Genomic DNA, 25,209 nt, shown 5'->3' with positions numbered 1-25,209 from the left:
AAGAAATAAAAGAATACAGTGAAGATGAAATCAAACTTTTTTTTTTAAAGATTTTTGAGAGAGAGAACACGAGTGGGGAATGAGCGAGGGGCAGGGGTGGAAGCAGGCTCCTCACTGAGCAGGGAGCCCGATGCGGGGCTCAATCCCAGGATCCCAAAATCATGACCTGAGCTGAAGGCAGACACGTAACCGACTGAGCCACCCAGGTACCCCAGAATCAAATCTTGATTTTTAAGTACCTATACTGGTATTGGCCATCCAGCAATTTGTGGAATGTATAAAAGATTCCCAACTTGTAATTGGGTCTTAGCAAATACACGAGGCAGCAAGGTCCAGACCACCCCAACACACACTGTGAACTCCAGCCGCAGAAAAGATGGAGCTCCCCCCCTTAATCTCATCAGCTGTTGATATTTACAGAGGAGTCTCCCTCACACTGCAGATAAGGAATGACAGCCCATGCAACAAAATTAGTGAGGGTCAATGGAACAGGAGTCAGCAGTTAATCGATTGCAGAAAGAAAGCTTCAGTGAAAGGAGTCAGACCCCTGTTTTTTCAGGATAACCAAATGCCTGACTCGTGTAGACTCATAAAATTGACTTGTGTTTTTCTTGGTCTAATTGACTGATGCCTGGGTATTACATAAACCTTAGGTGTCCTCAAGATAAGACTTAATATGATACTACTAAACCCAGACACCTAATTACTTTCATTCCACCTGAAAGATTGCCCGGTGAAACGGATGGATGCCTTTTCCACCAAGATGAGCCCTTGCTTTGAAAGTGTCAGGGGATTCTGTGTGAGCCCTACTGAGGAACACCTTCAGTAAGTCACCCCCAGATAAGTCTGCAGCCATAAACAGTAAAGATGAAGTTAAAACTACAAAATACATTTCACACGTAAATATTATTCCAAATTCTGTTTTGCTTATTCAAAGCTGACTCCAGTATGGTATTTTATAACTTCAGATCTGATTTTAAATCACAGAATATTAGACTTAGGAGGGACTGTGGAACTATTCTAGCTTAATAAATCACCCAAAAGAGAAATTTCATGTACAGCATCTCTGGAGATTGGACGTAAAACATGATGAAAGGAAAAAGGGAGGAAAAAAGCAAATTATTAAAGTAAATATAAAATCTCAAAGCAGCATATTTCATATTTGAATAGCTCTAATTATTAGAAAATTCTCCTATAAATGGGGCTAAATATGATTCTTGAAATATCCACCCAATGACACTTTTGGAAACGCATGTGATTAATCTCATACATTTGCTTTTGTGTGAATACAAAGCTATATAACTGAATTTTGTTCATTTTGCTCTTGCAAAATTTTTAATATTTCTGATTTAAGGAAGCCTTGGTTCAACTTCTATCTTTATATACAAATATTTTTCAAAAATTTAACTATAAAGGTGTTCCATCTAATACCTCCACCAGTAACTATTTTTGAACACAACTTCATTATTTATAAATTATATACACATGTTTTTTTTTACAATTGTATAGGCAGAGATCAATATGAACTTTTAATAAGATCATCTAGAAAAAATAAAGAATGTAATGCCACCCAACAAACATTGCCACTCTGTGTAGCCAAATGACTCCCCTCATGCCTCACCCCAACCTATACATTCTCTGCCAAAAGATAACCAGTTTACTTTCTGGAAAGCTTTATGTGGTTGGGTGAGGCACTGTACTGGGAATGATTAAGTTAAATTCTACATACAGAAAAGGGAGACCTCCAGCCCCTTTACTTTACTCAGCTACTGACTGTTAGAGATCAAATTTATTCAAACCATGCATAAAACTGGAGGACATTCCGAAGAAATGGAACTGCTCAAAGAATACCTACACTGTTTGGCAATTCCAGAGTGAAAAGACCTGCTCATTGCCTTATTACCCCATTATGAACCTCACCAGCAGATAAGCTTCAATCGTACACACAGAAGTCTCATTAAGCTTGTTCGTGTCCCATTCTGATATGTGAACAAAGAACCAAAACCACCAAAAATGTAAGAATGGTCTCAGACATAAAAACCAGAAATTAAAACTAAGATGGGGATGGGGAGAGAAGGCACACAGAACAGAGCACAGGTTAAAAAAAAAAAAAAAAAAAGCGAACAACAACAACAAAAAGCAAACAGTAATCAGAGCTTTAAGAAACTATATCCATGAAATCAAGAACAGCATGTTATAATCAATGAATATTAACAGAAAAAGAAAGATATCTTGGAGATAAAAATGCTATCCGCAAAATAGTTCTATATAAGGACTGGAAGTTAAAAGGGTGACAAAATATACCAGAAAGTAGAACTTAAAAACAAAGAGATGGAAAATGGAGGGAAAAAGTAAGAAATTTAAAATCAATATAAAAGTTCCCATATCTAATTAATAGGAGTTCAAAAAAGAGAGAATAAAGAGAGGTAACTAAAACAAAAATAATACAAACAAAAAGTTTCCAATCCTGAAGGATATGAGTATCTACAATAAGGCATGTCATCCTGAAATTTCAGACCCCGGGAGGGAAAAGAAACATTTATGAAAGTTTCTAGAGAAAAACAAGGGACCAGAAAACCACATGGCGTTAGGTTTCTTGATAGAACTCTGGAAGATACAAGTCGATGGAACAGCGCCTTAATGAGAAAAAATATATACTTCTAAACCACAGTACTATACTTATCAAAACTATCTATCAAGGCATTTTCAGACATGTAAGTTCCTGAAAAGCTGCCCTCCCACATACCTTCTATCAGGAAGCTAAAGGAAAATGGGGCCCACCAGAATGAGAGAGAAAAGTAAGAAAAAAGGAAGGTATGACATACGACAAAGAAAAGAGGCAAGGGGAATTTCAAGATGAGATGATAAGTATGTAGCAGGTCTAGAGAGCAACCATTACCATAATACTCTAAACACTCAATATTAAATTAAACAAAAATTTTATACATAATCCTATTGGGACAGTGGAAGTAAGGCAGGAGCATGAGTAAGCAGAATAAAAGAGAAGAAAATCCTCATCTTTCGTGGTAGAAGTCAATGATAATGTCTACAATAGAAAAATCAAGGAATAGCAGTATGGGTATACAATTCAAAAACACAAAGGTAAATGGCAAAAGAAATAGCCATGGGAAAAAGGAATGAGGGTGGTAATGAGTATAAATGGAAAACACTATATTTCTATTATAAACTTTATAATTTTTTTTATTAATTTTATTTTTTATAAACATATAATATATTTTTATCCCCAGGGGTTAAACTTTACAATTTTTAAGCTTTGTCCATGTACTTCATTCACACACACACACAAATAAGTTAGAGTAAATTAATGATTCTAATATTTCCTTCCTGGAAGACAAAAGATTATGGACTCACAGTATGCACATTCCTCGTTAGACACCGTCACTTTATATACTAAAACAAATAAGATCTGGTTTCAATAGCAAGGTTTCTAGGAGCTCTGCAAGAGACAAGTCCTAGAACAATGTAGAATTCAGAGAGAATGCGCCAGCCTATCTCAATCCGTAAATGACATTTCGGGTAGAACTAGTCTACCTGGACTAAGTCAGTTCTAGGCATCCAGAAACCCAGTTTCATTTCCCCGTATGAAGCAAATTTTCTGATTCCATAATGCTCAGAGAAACCACTGGGAGCACTAGTCAAAAATGCAGACTCCATAGTCTGGAGCGTTCCATGGATTTCTACTTAGTCAAAGTATGGCACTGGGACCCAGAAATCTGTATTTTTATAATCGCCTCAAGTGATTTCATATCACTGATGCCCAGATTTTGAGAAAAAACATCAGGGTGTTCTTCTGAAGTCCTCTGCTCTAAGGGCAGGGGTTGGCAAACTTTTTCTGTGAGGTGCCAGGTGGTTAATAATTTAGGCTTCTCCAACCATGGCAAGCACTCATCTGTGCTGCTGTCCCAGCAACAAAGCAGCCACAGGCAATATGTAAATGAAGGAATGTGGCTGTGTGCCAAAAGAAACATGGTTGTCAACACTGAAATTTGGACTTTATACAATTTTTGACATGTTGCTAAATATTATTCTTCTTTTGATTTTTTTCCCAACCATGTAACAGTCATTCCTTATTCTGGGGCCTTAAAAAAACAAGTGGGAGGCCTGACTGGGGCCTTGAGCAGGGGCTTGCTGACCTCTGCTATCAGGTACCCCAGAACCACTGAATGAGCAGCAACCCCAAGAGAAGGGCACGGGGAGGAGGGAGCTCCAGAACCCAGAGTCCAAAAAGCTCTGTGATTTGACATAAATCAACCATAAAAGCCCTATTAAAAACAAGGCAAACTGAGCAGAATTGGTGCTTCCTCCCTTCCACAGGTATTCAATTAGACAGAATGATTTATGACTTCCTCCCATTCCCTAAAGTCTTACTCCATTTTTGCAGAACTTGCTTTGATGATTATATGAATCTGATTTCACCCAAATAAAAACGGGGCGAGGGGTGAAGCACATAGAGTGACTTCCTCAAATTCTTCTTTCTTTTCCCTATGAGGACTCCATTCCAAAAAATAGGGCTTTCATGGGGTTTTAAAACTGTCTTCTCAATCGTAAGAAATTTTAGGTTACCCAACTAGGTCAGCATTTTGGGCATTCAGAAATTTAATATTTTCTCTGAATTATTAACTGCCATCACACTGAGCCAGAACCTTAGCATCTAAATGAATCATTTATCATTCTTGTCGTTCACCTAATAATATTTACTGTGGGACAACAGAAGATGCATAGGTTAATGAGAGTGTACCATTACATTAGAAGCTGGTTGAGAAAATCTGGTCCTTGTAATTGAATATGGGTTCACAACCATGATGATTTCTACATGAGTTTATAGGGTCTCCAAAGCATTCCTCTGGAACATGAGATGATTCATCTCTCAGGTTCCAAGCTTCCATCAAGATGATCTAGGACTGGGGCGCCCGGGTGGCTCAGTGGGTTGGGCCGCTGCCTTCGGCTCAGGTCATGATCCCAGGTCCTGGGTTCGAGCCCCGCATCGGGCTTTCTGCTCAGCAGGGAGCCTGCTTCCTCCTCTCTCTCTCTGCCTGCCTCTCTGCCTACTTGTGATTTCTCTCTGTCAAATAAATAAATAAAAATCTTAAAAAAAAAAAAGATGATCTAGGACTTAGAAGGTCTCCTCTGTCTCACATTTTTCTCTATTCAAGCAACCACATTTTTTTTTAATATTTTATTTATTTATTTCAGAGAGAGGGAAAGCACGAACAGGGGTAGGAGTAGAGGGAGAAGAACACTCCCCGTTGAGCAGGGAGCCTGACTCGGGGGCTTTACCCCGGGACCCTGAGATCATCACCTCAGCAGAAGGCAGACGCTTAACTAACTGAGTCACCCAGGCACCCATCAAGCACCTACATTCAGATGAACAACTATTTTCTAAACACTGGCTTCTAAACTTCCAAGACTTCCCCCCTCCCTTAATGTTTAGTATAAAAACACAAGGACCAGGCTGACATACCTTGAATTACACTGTTTATCATTAATGTGTTATCATTATTTTAGATTGTTTTGTAACTAACCAGGTAGGTTTTATGAGTATATATATTTTTTAAAGATTTTATTTATTCATTTGACAGACAGAGATCACAAGTAGGCAGAGAGGCAGGCAGAGGGAGAGAGAGAGAGAGAGAGAGAGGAGGAAGCAGGCTCCCTGCTGAGCAGAGAGCCCGATGCGGGGCTCTATCCCAGGACCCTGAGATCATGACCTGAGCTGAAGGCAGAGGCTTTAAACCACTGAGCCACCCAGGTGCCCCATGAGTATATTTTTATATCTTCAAGTTACAAATAGCGATGCTGTGCAAGAATATAATCATTTAAAACTATTTTATAAACAAAATTTTCATATTAAGAGCTCAAATTATATATTTTTGATTTCGTCGTGAGTGGCCGTTGATGATTCTAAAATGAATGCAACTTAATGATTTGTCAGAAGTTGAAAATCAAAAGGAAATGGGTGCTTCTCTGCAGGGCTTGCAGACGTCTCTGAAATACACAGCCCTGAAATGAATGGTCTACAATCTGTTAACAGGTCTGCGCCAGTCGCCTGTTAGATGCCACTTCAAATTCAGATAGTTTTCAAAAAGTCAATGAAACTGATTTGCCTCATCTTTTGAGTGATTCTTACTGATATGACCAATTACTCTACCTTGAAATTCCTTGAAAAACTCAAAAACAAAACAAAAACAAAAACAAAAAAAAACAAAAAAAAAAACCCCTGCCAACATCAGCTGGAGCCAAGAGAGCAGGTATGTGGAAAATCAGACAAGAGAAGGCTTTGGCATTTCAACTCTGTACTCAGCCTGGAACTCACAGGTAACCTTGAGTTACTTCCAATTCAAACCGAATTCTTCCTTGAAATCCTTCACACACACACACACACACACACACACACACACACACACACACAGACAAGGATGCACATGCACATTCTTTCCCTTCCTCTCCTTTCCTCCCACTCCCCACCCCCACACCCTGCTCCTCCCCCCATATTCTCTCTTAAGCCCTCTACCTCTTGATACTCGGCAGGAAAACCACCCACTTAAACACTTCCATTCCCTTCCAGAATTAGAATACTTCTTCAGCTGCTCACTCTGTAACATACGCTTTTAACACCTTGTCTCAACTTAGGGATAAAAATAAAAATAAAACAAAGCACCAAGACCTCACATATAAACTTTTTAGGTTTACAGGAAAGCAAAAGAAACAACCACTTCTGTTTTAATCACCAGCATACACCATCAGTATCCCCTACTCCCACTCAGATGCAAACACTGGAGGAAGGTATAAAGAGCAGTGGAAATTGAGCAGCTTCCAAATCCAGGATCCGTTAGATCCAAGGCTTTGTAGAGCTCCACTTTCCCACTGTTCCTTCTTCCTGTTGTCCCTTATGATACACTAATGAATTCTTAAAGAATTTGTTTGTTCTTCAATAGGTTACTACACATTCCTTGGTGTCTCTTCCAGACAGATGCTCTTCCTTCAAAGCATTCTGTTCATCATTCATATACAAAGGAAATTCCTCCAGTACTCTAGTTGGAATGAAAATTGCATAAAATGGTTCAAGTGCAGACAAAAGCAGCAGGCTACTTCTTCACTGACCCTGCCTCAGCTCTAAGGAGCAAAGATTTTGAGACAAGCAACACAGTTCATATTGAAATACATAGTTTTTAACTACAAATTTATACTAATAGTTCTAGCAAACTTCCATGCCCACAGTTAAAATGGAAAACAAATCTTAGCAACAATATTCTTATGACTGTTAATCTCTTCCTTTTTTGTACTGATCAGGCAGATGTGGAGAGGGCAAACCTATATCAGCAGCTATACCTACAGGAAATAATCTAATATTCTTGGAAGTATGAAAGCACCTTTCTTGGTTCCTCTTTAACTATAAGGTTATCTGGAAATACCCCATGGATTCTAAAACTAAAGTTGCAGCTGAAATGACAACGGGAGCCAGGGAGAAAACACAAGTGACTGTGGTAGGCCAGGGAGAACTGGACACTGACCTTTCTAAATGGAGCAGACCACAATGACCATCCAACTGCTGCTGTGAAGGTCAGGGAGGCCAAATATTTTAACTGTGATAAAGAAGCACGTATTTGGGGGCGCCTGGGTGCCTCAGTGGGTTAAAGCCTCTGCCTTCTGCTCCGGTCATGATCCCAGCGTGATGGGATTAAGCCCTGCATCGGGCTCTCTGCTCAGCGGGGAGCCTGCTTCCTCCCCCCTCTCTCTCTCTGCCTGCCTCTCTGCCTGCTTGTGACCTCTATCTGTCAAATAAATAAATAATTAATTTTTAAAAAGAAGTATATATTTGGGTTTTTCAGAGAGATTCCCAATGTGAAACGTTAGCAACTTTTTTTATTCATTGCACAGTGTGCAGGTTGTACAAAACAAGTTATTTCATGGGCCTCCAGTTTGTCATATCAACATAACCTAAAATACATTATTCCTCATAGCCCGCCCAACTCTACCATCAGGAAACAATTCTCTTGAAAGAGTTTGTGACAAAAGCTAAGCAAGAAGACCCACGAAGTGATGTGCCACAAACCACCTTCTGCAGGACCACTGACAAGATACAGTGGTATGAGGAATGTAGGGTCATGATTAGACCCTACTGTCTTCTAACAATGGCATCCTTAGTGTGTGAGAGATGAACATAGAGGAGGAGGCTAAGATGCAGGGAGGTACTACAGAAAGGTAGCTGGCCTTCTGCAGACAGGTGATGTAGCCAACAGAATGCAACGGGGACAGAACATGGCTGGAGGCCAAGACTCTACCACATTATACAGCTGGAACCCAGCTCCTGATCGCGCGGGGTAAGGGCTGATGCCTTCCCCTAATAACTGATCTTCGGAATCCTACATTCCCTTGCCTAGGCTCCTAGCCCAGAGCCTGCCATTCAGCACTCATATCTCTATGCTCTGCTCCAGAAGATGAAAGACAAGGAACAACTCACTTCTACTGTTCCTCGCTTCCTCCAGGTTTTCCTCCCATAGATGCTATCACAGGCCTGCCTCTAGGCAGCCACTCTTGCAAGGATTTTAAATGGACCTAGATGAGGTTGCAGGGAGAAAGCAAGGTCTAGGCTTTAGATGAGGTGGATGAGAGTCTCTGAGGTTTAAATATGGTTCAGCCCAGGTCCCTAGGGCTAAAGGTAAAATGGGGGGTATAGGGAAGACAGAAATCTAGCCACCATAAATGCATCTTCTAGCAACTCCCTTTGGTCAGAACTCTGAGTAATCAGTGACAGAACAGGGTCCAGTGAAGGAAAATGAGCGGGTATTCACAACCAAGAATGGGAAAGTAAGTATTTCAGTTACAGGGAAGCCTGATTAAAGGAATGCTACAACATTACAACTTGCAGCTACACTTTCAACATCAGTTAGTAAAGTCTTGCTACTGTTTTGTACATTTCTGCTGTTTGAGGTCCTCAGAAAAGTGGCTGGTTATAATACTGATCAAAAAATGGGGCACCTAGGTGGTTCAGTCGGTTAAGCATCTGCCTGCAGCTCAGGTCATGATCTCTGGGTCCTGGGATTGAATTCGACATTGGACTCCCTGCTCAGCGGGCAGTGTGCTTCTCACTCTCCCCCTATTTGTGCATGCACTCCCTCTCTTTCTCTCTCAAATAGATAAAATCTTAAAAAAAAAATACGGGTCAAAAAATAGTAAGTTTTTCTAGAAAGATATTTTGACCTGTTAAAAGTTTCACAGATGAAATTATGTTAAGGTAGAGGTCTTTGGCCTCTTCAGAAGTTTTAAAGAAAGAAGAAAAGATAACCACCATTACACAGGAAATGGTAAGCTGTCCAATTATCTGCAAGACTCATGAAAATTTTCAACGAGAAAATGCTAAAAAGGTAAGACAGTTCATTAAGAGAGAGTGGATTATTGAGGAGTTGAATTTAGATGAAAGGAAAGATAACTGTGAAATAAAATTAACATGTAAAAGGTTTAGCAATTATTTTGTCATAGACTAAAGAAAACACGAAGACTTGATTTTTCTTTTCTTTTTTTTTGGCCAAAAAAAAAAGCTTAATGTTACAGAAAATAGTAAACATTAGTATTTAAAAAAAAATCAGAAGAAATTCCTTACAATGTCAAAGGGCCTGACTCTTAAGTAATATAAATGTTGACTTTTTCTTTCAAATCATTGGAATCCTTCATGAAGAATTCATGCTACATGGACAATTAGGCTTGATGTACAGAAATGGTGAAGTGTTTGGATTTTCTTTTTAACTCAAAAGAAACAAACTATAATTTATTCATCATATTTGCTCAGTAAAACTAGGTTGATTTCTACTTTCTTACTATTTTGAGCTGAAGTTTTTGAATAGTTTAATAAATCAAATCAAGAAAAAATTTTCTTAACATTAAGAATATTCTGGAAACATTTCCAAAAATATTGCAGAATATATGTATAGCCTCCTAACCTGATTTTTCTGATGGGGACAGTGCTCCTTGGGATGTACATATAGAAAGGTGTATTTTTTAAGACATCCCTTCAATAATTTTATCAAACTTTCTACCACGAGTAATTAATTCGTAAAGGAATCTGTGTGACCCCAGGAGGGGCTTCATATTCTCAAGACTGATGGCTCTAAGTGCAGCATTGTTGGGGGCTTGAACTCCCTCCCCTCTGAACTACTTTCATGCCCCTCTTCTCTCCTGCTACCTCCAGTCTATGAGGGTCTTTATAGACCAGGGAATATTTATTTCTTTTCTTTCCTAGCCATGTGTGATGATCATTTGTGAGAGAGCACATCTGTGTTCCATCAAGAGCTCCAAAGATACGATAAGGAAAACCTCACATCTAGAAAGGCTACTCCTGACACAGACCCCAGCATTGTTATGATCCTGCGCAGCATCTCTATGAGGAGGAGAGAGAGTCAGCCTGCTGCAGGCTCCACAGGATTTCCTTTGTGTGGGGTAGCTGCTAAAGTACCTGTCAGATGCTCTGAAGGGCTCCTCTTCTGCTCGTCCTGAGAGCTTCACTCTCTAACAGCTCTCCTCGGGTGGGGGCCGAGCCCTGCACTCTAGAGCAATGACCAACTATTAGCTGGTCCATCTTCAGCACTCAGCTGGAAATGGTCACAGTATAAAGTCAAGGGCGGGGGGAGTACCTGGGGAGTGAACAGTAAGGCAGTAAGCATAAAACCCTTTAATAATAAATTTACCCTTTCCTTCAGAAGGCAGCATACACACTTTTTTTTTTTTTTAAAGATTTTATTCATTTATTTGACAGACAGATCACAAGTAGGCAGAGAGGCAGGCAGAGAAAGGAAGGGAAGCAGGCTCCCCGCTGAGCAGAGAGCCGGATGCGGGGCTCGATCCCAGGACCCTGGGATCATGACCGGAGCCGAAGGCAGCGGCTTTAACCCACTGAGCCACCCAGGCACCCCAGCATACACACTTTTAAATGCTATGTATTGCAGGGGCCCTGGGTGGCTGAGTCAGGTAAGTGTCCAACACTTGATTTCCGCTCAGGCCATGATCTCAAGGTCCATGAGATCAAGCCCTGTGTCCAGCTCTGTGCTCAGCAGAGTCTGCTTGAGATTTTCTCTTCCCCTCTCCTTCTACCTTTCCCCCCACTTGCTTGCTCTCTCTTTCTAAAATAAATAAATACTAGCTTTTAAAAAGAAAATAAATTCCACAACTTGCAGGAACCAATGTTTCTCTTTGCACAACCTGATGGTTGAGCAAGTCAGACAGTTTGAGAGCAGAATCCATGATATTACGATATAGACTTTGTCATTCATTTCCTACCTAACAGGAGTGAGAAGATCCATGTGACATCATGTATGTGATGCCACAGAATCTGTTGCAGAATTTCTATTGAAATTTTAAAGTCTGACAATCACAAGCCTACCTTATAATAAAAGCAGGCATAGTCACCTTTAAGAATAAAAAAGAGAGAAAGAGAGAACTTTCCTACTTTTTCTTTTTTTTTTCAAATAAATGGGCAAATAAGCTTAAAGAGGAACAAGAAGTGGGTGCAAGAAATGTATCTTCTAAAATACTTGAATTCTGTATGGTTGATTGGAGGGATCCTAACAAGGCACAGTGAGAATTTTACTTGTGAATTAGGAAACTCAGATTCATATTTTAATCATCTGAGAAAACATTTTGCTGAAAGAAGAGATGAGAGATCTATGAGCCATTTCTTATCTTACTTCACTGACTTACTTTAGGCAGTCTTAACTGAAAAGATTGAAAGCAATTCTGTTTGACATAGGAATGCTCATTAACCGACAATTATTTTAGGATTTTTCCTACATCACCCTATTTTCTTTTCTATATTCTATCAATATATTTGAGAAATGTTTACCTACATGTTTTTTTTTTGTAGATTTTTTTTTTGCTATGCCTTCCTATTCATAAATATCTAAATAATTAAAGAAAAAGATCTCCCCATTAGCCTTGAAAAATGTGTCACTTCCTTTGGTGTATGTTACGTATAGAGCAGTTCTTATAACCAGAAAATATTTTTTAGCCTCACCTTTTGGCAGAATCTCTGTATGCACATCAAGTAAGGCTGGTACAACTCCAGATAACAAGCACTCAAGCTCCTTCTGGTTCTATTTTAAAAGAGATTGTTTTGACAGCTCTAATTGTGGCATACAGAAATGCCAGTCAGGTAGCTGAACTTGTGGTTCAAAGACTATCCTTCAGGACTGCATTTATTAAATATTAAACGTGAGCATTAAGAATATCATACATTTTACATAGAATATTTTGGTTCCAACATGATTTCCTCACTGAAATCATTGGTCAACCCAATCCCTTGCTACTATCTTACCTGAATTATGCACTAGGCAAGGCTTTTTCCTGTAGCAATCAGCAAGTTATCTGGAACAACCTCCCAACAGGAAGGCCCTGTCAACATTTATTACAGTCCCTTTTCTGAATTACACACCAATGATAATAAAGCGAAGTAGGTTAAGAAAGGAAAATTAATTTTCTTTATAAGAAACATCTAATGAAGCTTTTATTCATTTCTGACAGAGATGCACACCACACGTTGAGAGCAACATCCTGGGCTCAGGAGGAAAAATCAGCATCTTATTCTCCATTCAAACAGGAAGTGGATATGACATGGTTTCTTTCTTTTTTTTTTTTTTTTTTTTTTTATAAACATATATTTTTATCCCCAGGGGTACAGGTCTGCGAATCGCCAGGTTTACACACTTCACAACACTCACCATAGCACATACCCTCCCCAATATCCATAACCACACCCCCCCCTCCCCAACCCCCTCCCCTCATCAACCCTCAGTTTGTTTTGTGAGATTAAGAGTCACTTATGGTTTCTCTCCCTCCCAATCCCATCTTGTTTCATTTATTCTTCTCCTACCCCCTCAACCCCCCATGTTGCATCTCCTCTCACTCATATCAGGGAGATCATATGATAGTTGTCTTTCTCCGATTGACTTATTTCGCTAAGCATGATACCCTCTAGTTCCATCCACGTCGTCGCAAATGGCAAGATTTCATTTCTTTTGATGGCTGCATAGTATTCCATTGTGTATATATACCACTTCTTCTTTATCCATTCGTCTGTTGATGGACATCTAGGTTCTTTCCATAGTTTGGCTATTGTAGACATTGCTGCTATAAACATTCGGGTGCACGTGCCCCTTCGGATCACTACGTTTGTATCTTTAGGGTAAATACCCAGCAGTGCAATTGCTGGGTCATAGGGTAGTTCTATTTTCAACATTTTGAGGAACCTCCATGCTGTTTTCCAGAGTGGTTGCACCAGCTTGCATTCCCACCAACAGTGTAGGAGGGTTCCCCTTTCTCCACATCCTCGCCAGCATCTGACATTTCCTGACTTGTTAATTTTAGCCATTCTGACTGGTGTGAGGTGATAGCTCATTGTGGTCTTGATTTGTATTTCCCTGATGCTGAGTGATGTGGAGCACTTTTTCATGTGTCTGTTGGCCATCTGGATGTCTTCTTTGCAGAAATGTCTGTTCATGTGCTCTGCCCATTTCTTGATTGGGTTATTTGTTCTTTGGGTGTTGAGTTTGCTAAGTTCTTTATAGATTTTGGACACTAGCCCTTTATCTGATATGTCATTTGCAAATATCTTCTCCCATTCTGTCAGTTGTCTTTTGGTTTTGTTCACTGTTTCCTTTGCTGTGGAAAAGCTTTTGATCCTGATAAAATCCCAATAGTTCATTTTTGCCCTTGCTTCCCTTGCCTTTGGTGATGTTCCTAGGAAGATGTTGCTGCGGCTGAGGTCAAAGAGGTTGCTGCCTGTGTTCTCCTCGAGGATTTTGATAGATTCCTTTCTCACATTGAGATCCTTCATCCATTTTGAGTCTATTTTCGTGTGTGGTGTAAGGAAATGATCCAATTTCATTTTTCTGCATGTGGCTGTCCAATTTTCCCAACACCATTTATTGAAGAGGCTGTCTTTTTTCCATTGGACATTCTTGCCTGCTTTGTCGAAGATGAGTTGACCATAGACCTTGAGGGTCTATTTCTGGGCTCTCTATTCTGTTCCATTGATCTATGTGTCTGTTTTTGTGCCAGTACCATGCTGTCTTGATGATGACAGCTTTGTAATAGAGCTTGAAGTCCGGAATTGTGATGCCACCAACTTTGGCTTTCTTTTTCAATATTCCTTTGGCTATTCGAGGTCTTTTCTGGTTCCATATAAATTTTAGGATTATTTGTTCCATTTCTTTGAAAAAAATGGATGGTACTTTGATAGGAATTGCATTAAATGTGTAGATTGCTTTAGGTAGCATAGACATTTTCACAATATTTATTCTTCCAATCCAGGAGCATGGAACATTTTTCCATTTCTTTGTGTCTTCCTCAATTTCTTTCATGAGTACTTTATAGTTTTCTGTGTATAGATTCTTAGTCTCTTTGGTTAGGTTTATTCTGAGGTATCTTATAGTTTTGGGTGCAATTGTAAATGGGATGGACTCCTTAATTTCTCTTTCTTCTGTCTTGTTGTTGGTGTAGAGAAATGCAACTGATTTCTGTGCATTGATTTTATATCCTGACACTTTACTGAATTCCTGTAAAAGTTCTAGCAGTTTTGGAGTGGAGTCTTTTGGGTTTTCCACATATAGTATCATATCATCTGCGAAGAGTGATAGTTTGACTTCTTCTTTACCGATTTGGATGCCTTTAATTTCCTTTTGTTGTCTGATTGCTGAGGCTAGGACTTCTAGTACTATGTTGAATAGCAGTGGTGATAACGGACATCCCTGCCGTGTTCCTGACCTTAGCGGAAAAGCTTTCAGTTTTTCTCCATTGAGAATGATATTTGCGGTGGGTTTTTCATAGATGGCTTTGATAATATTGAGGTATGTGCCCTCTATCCCTACACTTTGAAGAGTTTTGATCAGGAAGGGATGCTGTACTTTGTCAAATGCTTTTTCAGCATCTATGGAGAGTATCATATGGTCTTGTTCTTTCTTTTATTAATGTGTTGTATCACATTGATTGATTTGCGGATGTTGAACCAACCTTGCAGCCCTGGAATAAATCCCACTTGGTTGTGGTGAATAATCCTTTTAATGTACTGTTGAATCCTATTGGCTAGTATTTTGGCGAGAATTTTTGCATCTGTGTTCATCAAGGATATTGGTCTGTAGTTCTCTTTTTTGATGGGATCCTTGTCTGGTTTTGGGATCAAGGTGATGCTGGCCTCATAAAATGAGTTTGGAAGTTTTCCTTCTATTTCTATTTTTTGGAACAGTTTCAGGAGAATAGGAATTAGTTCTTCTTTAAATGTTTGGTAGAATTCCCCCGGGAAACCGTCTGGCCCTGGGCTTTTGTTTGTTTGGAGATTTTTCATGACTGTTTCAATCTCCTTACTGGTTATGGGTCTGTTCAGGCTTTCTATTTCTTCCTGGTTCAGTTGTGGTAGTTTATATGTCTCTAGGAATGCATCCATTTCTTCCAGATTGTCAAATTTGTTGGCGTAGAGTTGCTCATGGTATGTTCTTATAATTGTCTGTATTTCTTTGGTGTTCGTTGTGATCTCTCCTCTTTCATTCATGATTTTATTTATTTGGGTCCTTTCTCTTTTCTTTTTGATAAGTCTGGCCAGGGGTTTATCAATCTTATTAATTCTTTCAAAGAACCAGCTCCTAGTTTCGTTGATTTGTTCTATTGTTTTTTTGGTTTCTATTTCATTGATTTCTGCTCCGATCTTTATGATTTCTCTTCTCCTGCTGGGTTTAGGGTTTCTTTCTTGTTCTTTCTCTAGCTCCTTTAGGTGTAGGGTTAGGTTGTGTACCTGAGACCTTTCTTGTTTCTTGAGAAAGGCTTGTACCACTACATATTTTCCTCTCAGGACTGCCTTTGTTGTGTCCCACAGATTCTGAACCGTTGTGTTTTCATTATCATTTGTTTCCATGAATTTTTTCAATTCTTCTTTAATTTCCTGATTGACCCATTCATTCTTTAGAAGGATGCTGTTTAGTCTCCATGTATTTGGGTTCTTTCCAAATTTCCTCTTGTTATTGAGTTCTAGCTTCAGAGCATTGTGGTCTGAAAATATGCAGGGAATGATCCCAATCTTTTGATACCGGTTGAGACTTGATTTAGGACCAAGAATGTGATCTATTCTGGAGAATGTTCCATGTGCACTAGAGAAGAATGTGTATTCTGTTGCTTTGGGATGAAAAGTTCTGAATATATCTGTGATGTCCATCTGGTCCAGTGTGTCATTTAAGGCCTTTATTTCCTTGTTGATCTTTTGCTTGGATGATCTGTCCATTTCAGTGAGGAGAGTGTTAAAATCCCCTACTATTATTGTATTATTGTCGATGTGTTTTTTTTTATTTTGTTATTAATTGGTTTATATAATTGGCTGCTCCCACGTTAGGGGCATAGATATTTAAAATTGTTAAATCGTCTTGTTGGACAGTTCCTTTGAGTATGATATAGTGTCCTTCCTCATCTCTTATTATAGTCTCTGGCTTAAAATCTAATTGATCTGATATAAGGATTGCCACTCCTGCTTTCTTCTGATGTCCATTAGCATGGTAAATTCTTTTCCACCCCCTCACTTTAAACCTGGAGGTGTCTTCGGGTTTAAGATGAGTTTCTTGTAGGCAACATATAGATGGGTTTGTTTTTTTTTTTTATCCATTCTGATACCCTGTGTCTTTTGATTGGGGCATTTAGCCCATTAACATTCAGGGTAAGTATTGAGAGATATGAATTTAGTGCCATTGTATTGCCTGTAAGGTGACTGTTATTGTATATTGTCTCTGTTTCTTTCTGATCTACTACTTTTAGGGTCTCTCTTTGCTTAGAGGACCCCTTTCAATATTTCCTGTAGAGCTGGTTTGGTTTTTGCAAATTTTTTCAGTTTTTGTTTGTCCTGGAAGCTTTTTTTTTTTTTTTTTTTTAAAGATTTTATTTATTTGACAGACAGAGATCACAAGTAGGCAGAGAGGCAGACAGATAGAGAGGGAGGTGGAAGCAGGCTCCCTGCAGAGCAGAGAGCTCGATGTGGGGCTCGATCCCAGGACACTGGGACCATGACCTGAGCCGAAGGCAGAGGCCTTTAACCCACTGAGCCACCCAGGCGCCCCAGTCCTGGAAGCTTTTAATCTCTCCTTCTATTTTCAATGATAGCCTAGCTGGATATAGTATTCTTGGCTGCATGTTTTTCTCATATAGTACTCTGAATATATCATGCCAGCTCTTTCTGGCCTGCCAGGTCTCTGTGGATAAGTCTGCTGCCAATCTAATATTTTTACCATTGTATGTTACAGACTTCTTTTCCCGGGCTGCTTTCAGGATCTTTTCTTTGTCACTAAGACTTGTAAATTTTACTATTAGGTGACGGGGTGTGGACCTATTCTTATTGATTTTGAGGGGGGGTTCTCTGAACCTCCTGGATTTTGATGCTTGTTCCCTTTGCCATATTGGGGAAATTCTCTCCAATAATTCTCTCCAACATTCTGCTCCCCTCTCTGTTTCCTCTTCTTCTGGAATCCCAATTATTCTAATGTTGTTTCGTCTTATGGTGTCACTTATCTCTCGAATTCTCCCCTCGTGGTCCAGTAGCTGTTTGTCCCTCTTTTGCTCAGCTTCTTTATTCTCTGTCATTTGGTCTTCTATATCGCTAATTCTTTCTTCTGCCTCATTTATCCTAGCAGTGAGAGCCTCCATTTTTGATTGCACCTCATTAATAGCTTTTTTGATTTCAACTTGGTTAGATGTTAGTTCTTTTATTTCTCCAGAAAGGGCTTTTATATCTCCCGAGAGGGTTGCTTTAATATCTTCCATGCCTTTTTCAAGCCCAGCTAGAACCTTGAGAATCGTCATTCTGAACTCTATATCTGACATATTACCAATGTCTGTATTGATTAGGTCCCTAGCCTTTGGTACTGCCTCTTGTTCTTTTTTTTTGTGGTGAATTTTTCCGCCTTGTCATTTTGTCCAGATAAGAGTATATGAAGGAGCAAGTAAAATACTAAAAGGGTGGCAAGAACCCTAGGATAATATGCTTTAGCCAAATCAGAAGAGATCCTAAATCGTGAGGGGGGAGAAAGGGGATAAAAAGGGGTTCAGAAAGAAAAAAGAAAAAAAAACTATTAAAAAAAGAAAGCCGATAAAGAAAAAATATAAAAAAGAGGAAAAAAATATATATATATTAGATAAACTATTTAAAAAACGTTAAAAAAGAAAACGGTAAAAGTTAAAAAAATTTAGCAGCAGAAGAGAAAAAGAAAAAAAATTGAAAAAGAAAAAAAAAATTAAATTAACTGCAAGGCTAAAAAATCATGGGGAGAAAGCCATGAGTTCCGTGCTTTTCTTTCTTCTCCTCTGGAATTCTGCCGCTCTCCTTGGTATTGAAACTGGACTCCTTGGTAGGTGAACTTGGTCCTGGCTGGGTTTCCCGTTGATCTTCTGGGGGAGGGTTGTAGTGATTCTCAAGCGTCTTTGCCCCAGGCAGAGTTGCACCGCCCTTACCCGGGGCCGGGCTGAGTAATCCGCTCGGGTTTGCTGGGTTTGCTTTCGGGAGCTTTTGTTCCCTGAGCGCTTTCCGTAGAGTTCCGGAGGACAGGAATGAAGATGGTGGCCTCCTGGTCTCCAGCCCAGAGGAGCCGAGAGCCCGGGGCCCCACTCCTCAGTGCGCCCTCAGAGAACAGCGCCCAATGACTCCCGTCACCCTGCCTCCGGCCGCGCTCCGAGCTAACTGAGCCTGCGACCGGTTCAAGGCAACCCCGAGCTGAGAGTCACTCCTCGGCTCTGTCTCTGTAGCCGGCTTCCCCGTTCTAATACCGGTAAGCTCTGCGACACTCAGACACCCCCGATCCTTCTGCGACCCTGCGGGACCTGAGGCCGCGCTGACCCCGCCCGGGCTTCACCCCAGTTAAGCCTCTGGAGCCATGTCCCTCAGCGGAACAGGCTTTTAAAAGTCCTGATTTTGTGCTCCGTTGCTCCGCCGCTCGCCAGGGGCCGGCCCCTTCCCCCGCGGTCTATCTTCCCGTCGCTTTGGATTCACTTCTCCGCCAGTCCTACCTTTCAGATAGTGGTTGATTTTCTGTTTCTAGAATTGCTGTTCTTCTTCTCTTCAATCTCCCGTTGGATTTGTAGGTGTTTGCAATCTTTAGATAAGCTATTTAGCTGATCTCCCGCTACCCGAAGTAGTCTCAGCCTGCTACTTCTCCGCCATCTTGACTCCTCCCCCCTGTGACATGGTTTCTAAAGTGATAAATTAAGGAATTAATGACTAGATCACAAGGACTGAAACAAATATTTTAATCAAACAAGATATGTAAAATATACACTGTTGTTGTGTCCTTCCTTATAGAGATCCAGAAAGTATTAAAGAATTTACTAAGGGGGCACCTGGGTAGCTCAGAGGGTTAAGCCTCTGCCTTTGGCTCAGGTCATGATCTCAGGGTCCTGAGATCAAGCCCCATGTCAGGCTCTCTGACTCAGCAGGGAGCATGCTTCCCCTCTCTCTCTGCCTGCCTCTCTGCCTACTTGTGAGCTCTGTCTGTCAAATAAATAAATAAAATCTTAAAAAAAAAAAGAATTTACTAAGAACTACTGATGCCTGCCACTGTGATTAAAAGTATTTCTTTTTCTGGTAGACATTTGTAACTACAAAAAGAGAACTAACTGGATAGTTGGTTGTACAAGTTGGCTTTTTTCTTTTAAGAACAAGCCTTTTCTTTTTTTTAGGTAAAAGCATTTATATCCTATAAATGTCCTATCACCATCTAAAATCCAAAACACTGGAGCCTGGGCGGCTCAGTGGTTAAGCCTCTGCCTTCGGCTCTGGTCATGATCTCAGGGTCCTGGGATCAAGCCCCGCATCGGGCTCCCTACAAACCAGGGAGCCTGCTTCCTCCTCTCTCTCTGCCTGCATCTCTGCCTACTTGTGATCTCTGTTAAATAAATAAATAAAATCTTTAAAAAAATGAAATCCAAAACACTGGAAAACTCAAATAGCTGCATTTTTTAATGTATATCAACGTCCTTGAAACATTGCCTGATGCTTAGTAGGTGTTAAATATATACTTGCTGAGTGAATGATAAATAAGGTGAATTAGAAAATGAAGAAAGCCAAGGTCTACGTGGTATACATTTTCCCATCCTTTTAATTTTAAACTTGTCTTTATATTAATCATGTCCAAGGCTTCTTAAAAAATGCATACAGTTGGGTCTTGCTTCACTAGTGATCACTAATCATTAGGGAACACAGATCAAAACCACTATAAGATACTGACAACATACTTGTTAGAATGGCTATCATCAAGACGACAATAGAGAACAAATACAGTTGAGGATGGTGAGAAGTTAACCCTTCTACACTGCAGGTAGGAATGTAAAATGTTACAACCATTATGGAAAACAGCATGGCAGTTCCTCAGAAACCTAAAAACTGAACCACTACATGACCCAGCAATCCAACTCCTGTGGATATATCCAAAGGAATTGAAATTGGAATGTCAAAGTGATAGCTGCACGTTATTGTAGCATTATTCACAGCAGCCAAGATATGGAAACAACCTAAATGTTCTTCAATGGATGAATAGACAAAGAAAATGTGGTGTGTGTGAGTACGTATATGGATACATATGCACAATGAAATATTATTTAGACATAAAAAATAAAATCCTTCCATTTGCAACAACATGAATGAGTCTGGGGGCCTTATGCTATATGAAATAAGCCAGTAAAAGAAAGACCAGGGAAGGGAGAGTGGCTGAAGGCTACATCAATAACCAACAGCCACTGAATTAATTGATCACGCCTATGTAACGAAGCCTGCATAAACATCCAAAAGGAGAGGACTGGGAGAGCTTCCAATGTTGGAGATATGGGGACAGTATGAAAGCTTAGAGCCCTTTCCCACATACCCTGCCCTATGCATCTCTTCCACCTACCTGTTTCTGAGTTATATTCTTTTATGATAAACTGATGGTCTAGTAAGTAAATTATTTCCCTGAGTTCTGTGAGGTGCTCTAGGAAATTAATCAAACCTAAGGAGAAGGTCATAGGAAATTCCAATCTATAGTTGGTTGGTTGAGACTGGTGTCTGAAGTGGGGGTTGGGGAGGGGAGGTCCTAGAGGACCAAGACCTTAGTCTGTGGGATCTGAAGCTAGCTAATTCTAGGTACTATCCGAACTGAGTTAAATTTATGGAACTAGGTCAGTGCCACAGAGAATTAAGTTAACTGCTTGGTGGTTTGGAACACACACACACACACACACTCACACTATGAAATCTTTCCACTGTAGCTTATTTTTAATTTTTATTTTAAAGATTTTATTTATTTGACAGAGATCACAAGTAGGCAGAGAGGCAGGCAGAGAGAGAGGTGGGGGGAAGCAGGCTCCCTGCTGAGCAGAGAACCCTATGTGGGGCTCGATCCCAGGACTCTGAGATAATGACCTGAGCTGAAGGCAGAGGCTTTTACCCACTGAGCCATCCAGGTGCCCCTCCACTGTAGCTTTTAAAATTCACTTTCAGTCATCAACAGGGTGACTATGTATTAGTTTGCACACTACTTTATCCCTTTACTATATCCTAGTATCCCATTCAAAAGATGGAATTATCCTCATTTATATAATAAATGAGACAATCAACCTAATTATCAGTAGCCTCTGCTATCCTCTGAATGTTTCCCTCACCATAACTACAACTTGCTGTCCCCTTGGGACACCGCTTCACCCGCAACCCCTATGAAGTAGAGGCTGCTTTTCCCATCACTGTCCTCGTTTCCTCTTTGATGGCCACTGTCACTTTCCATCCAACTCTCTTGTTCTCTCCTTCATCAAAAACCAGTACCCGTCTGCAATTATTAGACCTTATTACCCCTTACACTCCTTGTTTTTTAAAATATTTTATTTATCTATTTGAGAGAAAGAGAGAGCGAGCACACACAAGTCAGGGGTGGTGATGCTGGTGAATGGCAGAGGGAGAGGGAGAAGCAGACTTCCCCCGCTGAACAGGGAGCCCAATGCAGGGCTTGATCCTGGGATTGAGACCCTAGGGTCATGACCTGAGCCGGAGGCAGTTGCTTAATGGATTGAGCCACCCAGGTGCCCCACCTTACCCTCCTTGTTGACATTACTATTAACCTCCACTCACTTCCCTTCACTCATTGATGAATTTAGCACCTACATTCCACCACTAGTCTTATCATTGGCAACTTACATATCCCAAAACTTTTCCATACAATTCTATAGCCTCTTGATTCTTTAAGACCTCCAATCAATGACCATACCAATTTTCAAGTATCCATGGTCCAGATGTCCTTCTCCCCTCCTTATCCAGCCTAGATTCTATGGTCTAGCATTATAGTCCATTGGCTTATCCTCTCTCCTTCCCTTGAGCTCATCTAATAACACCCCAATTCAATGCAGTGCTCACTCTAGGATTATGCACCACAGCAGAATGGGGCGTGTGCATACACAAACACAAATCACACCAACCATGCTGACCATATCAACTTCAAATTCATACTCCTGTATCTGAAAGGGGCACACCACAATGCCAAACAACCCTATTCCCTCCCCCTGGTAAGTCCATTCTCTAGATAAGTATTTCATGTCTTCTCCCTCCATATACAGGTCTATGTGAGTATCTCCCCTCGTGCTCAGTTGATAACTTTGCCACCTTCTTCAGGGGGGAAAAAATGCAATTCGATAAAAAATTGTCCCTTTTTTATTTCTTTCAAACAAGTTCACCAATCTACCCAGATAGCTATCCTTAATACCCTGTATCTCTCCAAAAAACAGTCCTCTCCTTTGAACCCACTGAACTATTATTTCTCTCAAAAATTCTTTGGGGAAGCTGGCTGGCTGTCAGTAGAACATGCACTCTTGATCTCAAGGTTGTGAGGTTCAGCCCCACAACAGGTGTAGAGATTACTTAAAAAAATAAATAAATAAAATCTTCTTAAAAATTTATTTCAGGAGGAGTCGTCAAAATGGCGGAGTAGCAGACTGAGATGACATCAGGTCATAGAAGCTCAACTAGATAGTTATCAAACCATTCTGAACACCTACAAACCAACAGGAGATCGAAGAGAAGAGCAACAATTCTAGAAACAGAAAATCTACCACTTTCTGAAAGGTAGGACGTGCAGAGAAGTGAATCCAAAGCGATAGGAAGATAGATTGCAGGGGGAGGGGCTGGCTCCCCACAAGCAGTGGAGCAGCAGAGCACAAAATCGCAACTTTTAGAAGTCAGCTCCACTGGGGCACATGGCTCCAGAAGCTAAGCGGGTGTGGAGCCCTCACAGGGACAGTGTGGTCTCAGGTCCCGTGGGGTCATAGAAGGATCAGGGGTGTCTGAGTGTCGCAGAGCTTGCAGGTGTTAGAGTGAGGAAGCCAACTACAGAGATGGAGCCAAGGAGTGAGCTCTCAGCTTGGGGTTACCTTAAACTGTGATCCATGGCACAGTCGGACCACTGCTCTTTGAGCAGGGACACCAGAAGTGGCAGATCCGGGGAGACTCACCTTCCTTCTCTGGAGGCAGGAATCTGCTGGGTTTGGAGGCTCCAAACGGGGCTGTGTGCCAGAGACAGAAATGCTCAGTCACAGGCCAGGTGAGCTGGGAGCACAGCAGGAAACCAGGGAGAAGGGAGGGAGCAACTGCTTTTCTCCCAGGGAGCACTGAGGAGTGGAGCCCTGAGCTCTCGGCTCCTATGGGCCAGAGATTGGGAGGCCGCCATTTTCATTCTAGTCCTCCAGAGCTCTACAGAAAGAGTTCAGGGAACAAAAGCTCCCAAGAGCAAACGCGAGCAGATTACTTAGCCTGGCCCCTGGCAAGGGCAGCGCAATTCTGCCTTGGGTAAACACATTTGAGAATCAATACAACAGGCCCCTCCCCAGAAAATCAGCAAGAACATCCAACTAAGACCAAGCTCACTGATCAATGAGTACAGCAGAATTCCAGAGGAGGGGAAAGCAAAGCATGGAATTCATGGCTTTCTCCCCATGATTCTTTAGTCTTGCAAAGTTAATTAATTTTTTTAATTTTATTTTTTCTTCTTCTAATTTTTGAAAACTTTTCCTCTTTCCTCTTGTAACATTTTTTAACTAGTTTATCTTAACAATACCTTTCTTAAAAAAAATCTTTTTAAACCTTCATTATTGTAGTCATATTTTATACTTCCTTGTATCTAACTTTATTTTTTGTATACATATAGAGTTTTTTCTTCTAAAAAATTTTTGGGATACAATTTCTTCTAATAGATCAAAATATACCCTAAATCTAGCACAGGGCTTTGTTCTAGTCTCCAGCCTGAGCAAATTCTCTCCACTTTCTTTTTCTTTCTTTTTCCAACCAACTTATCTTATCAATTCCATTTAAAAAAATTTTTTAATATTCACCTTTACAGTCATATTCCATCCCTTCATCATGTTTCCCCTTATTTATATATATATGTAAGTTTTTCTTTCCTTAAAATTTTGGGAGGTAGTATATTCTAAGAGACCAAAATGCACCCAAAATTGAGTGATGGGCTATGTTCTATTCAACAGTCTAATATATATATATATATTTTCTTTTAATTTCTTTTAAACTTCTTTTTACCCCTTTCTTCTCCTCCCGATTTGGCATCTCTTCTGATTTGGTTAGTATACATTTTTCTGGGGTCTTTGCCACCCTTTTAGTATTTTATTCTCTCGTTCATATGTTCTTATCTGGATAAAATAACAAGGCAGAAAAACTCACCACAAAAATAAGAACAAGAGGCAGTATGCAAGGCTAGGGACCTAATCAATACAGACATTGGTAATATGTCAGAACTAAAGATCAGAATGATGATTCTCAAGGCACTAGCTGGGCTCAAAAAAGGCATGGAAGATATTAGAGAAACGCTGTCTGGAGAAATAAAAGCCCTTTCTGAAGAAATAAAAGAATTAAAATCTAACCAAGCTGAAATAAAAAAAGCTATTAATAAGGTGCAATAAAAAATGGAGTCTCTTATTGCTAGGATAAATGAGGCAGAAGAGAGAATTAGTGATATAGGAGACCAAATGATGGAGAATAAAGAAGCTGAGCAAAAGAGAGACAAACAGGGGCACCTGGTTGGCTCAGTGGGTTAAGCCTCTGCCTTCAGCTCAGGTCATGATCTCAGGGTCCTGGGATCAAATCCCACGTTGGACTCTCTGCTCAGTGGGTAGACTGCTTCTCCCTCTCTCTCTGCCTGCCTCCCTGCCTACTTG

Source organism: Lutra lutra, chromosome 5, assembly GCF_902655055.1.
Source record: "Lutra lutra chromosome 5, mLutLut1.2, whole genome shotgun sequence".
Classification (NCBI taxonomy): domain Eukaryota; kingdom Metazoa; phylum Chordata; class Mammalia; order Carnivora; family Mustelidae; genus Lutra; species Lutra lutra.
Note: the sequence above shows the minus strand (reverse complement) of the source record.